This window comes from Octopus bimaculoides, chromosome 21 (assembly GCF_001194135.2).
Source record: "Octopus bimaculoides isolate UCB-OBI-ISO-001 chromosome 21, ASM119413v2, whole genome shotgun sequence".
In the NCBI taxonomy this organism is placed as follows: Eukaryota; Metazoa; Mollusca; class Cephalopoda; order Octopoda; family Octopodidae; genus Octopus; species Octopus bimaculoides.
Window position 1 is genome coordinate 1,887,126 of NC_069001.1, and position 1,617 is coordinate 1,888,742.

A 1,617-nucleotide genomic window follows, 5' to 3' on the forward strand; every position below is an offset into this window, starting at 1 on the left:
TCATCATCATCATCATCATCATTTAACGTCCGTTTTCAATGCTAGCTTGGGTTGGACAGTTTGACAAGAGCTGGCCCAGCTAAAGAGCTGCACCAGGCTCCATGTCTGCTTTGGCATGGTTTAAGATAACAATAAACACACAGAGATTGTGATTTCAATGTATATTTCAGACTGAATTAGAGCTGCACAACAATAACAACAACAACAAACCTCGTTAACAGTGAAGCAACAAGAGTTTAGGTCAGTGGTCCTCAACGAGGGTCTATGACCTTTGGAGGGGGCCATGTAAGATTTTGTTGTTAAAATTTATGAACAATAAATAGGTTATACGTCCACAATACACAAAATATTTTAACAACTTTTTTTTTTTGACACAATTTCTAATAATATTTAATAAGCACCATCCAAGCGTGGCCGATGCCAGTATCGCTTGACCGGCCCCCGTGCCGGTGGTACGTAAAAAGCACCCACTACACTCTTGGTGTGGTTGGCATTAGGAAAGGCATCCAGTTGTAGAAACGTTGCCAGATCAGATTGGAGCCTGGTGCTGCCTTCTGGCTCGTCAGCCCTCAGTCAAACCGTCCAACCCATGCCAGCATGGAAAGCGGACGTTAAACGACGACGATGATGATATTAGAGAAATAGCAGCCAAATCCGCCCTAAATAAAAACCGATTGACTTGAAAAAAAAAAAAAAAGAGAACACATTGGGATAATATAGTCCTAGATATGCTATGTTCGAAAAACAAGTGGAAATGTCATGGTTGGAATACCTTTAATCATAGGTCTGCAGAATCATCACTGATCCAGGAGATCTATGATTCCTAAACAATATCGGCGGCCTCTGTGAAGTCGATCGATATGCTAGAAATAGCAGCCAAGATCTCGACTCGCACATCACATCGTAATGTCTTTTTTTTTTTTAAAGAAAAGTGATACACATTGAACAAAATAGAGCTAAAAGGTAATATAGCCCGAGGTAGACTATGCCTCAAAATTATAAGAGATCGTTATGGTTGAACACCAGAACTGCTTTGACCATAATAATTCTGTTAGATCGTGATTGCTCAGTTTCAAAAACAAAGCAAACTACATCCACACAGAATACAGGAGGAACGATATAAACATTGGAAGAGAATTGCTTTAGACCATGTGTGTATAAACAAACGTGTGTGGGTTGCTTCGGATAGTGTATGTTTGGTAGAGTGATACTAAAGGCAAAACATCGCCTAATTGTTCGTGTTCGTGTGTAAACATAAAGAGAGAACGTGTACATAATTATGAAGACATTATTATAGCAGCAGACACAAAGATCAAATCCTATAAAGTTGTCCCACCCGAATGTCAGAAATGTCACTGAGATATATATATATATATATATATATATGGCGCAGGGGTGGCTGTGTGGTAAGTAGCTCGTTTACCATGGTTCTGGGTTCAGTCCCACTGCGTGGCATCTTGGGCAAGTGTCTTCTACTATAGGCTCGGGCCGACCAAAGCCTTGTGAGTGGGTTTGGTAGACGGAAACCATCGGATATATGTGTGTCTGTTTGCCCCCCCCCCAACATCGCTTGACAACCGATGCTGGTGTGTTTACGTCCCCGTAACTAGCGGTTCG

General features: G+C 41.4%; 2 protein-coding genes across 6 annotated transcripts in view; one reads left to right on the forward strand and one right to left on the reverse strand.

Annotated features, from left to right (window-relative positions):
* LOC106877796 (guanylate kinase) overlaps nucleotides 1–1,617 on the reverse strand; it is a 24,670-nt gene that overhangs the window by 11,843 nt on the left and 11,210 nt on the right. The window lies entirely within an intron of this gene.
* The window catches only part of LOC128250475 (uncharacterized), a 17,701-nt gene that overhangs the window by 4,872 nt on the left and 11,212 nt on the right, over nucleotides 1–1,617 (forward strand). The window lies entirely within an intron of this gene.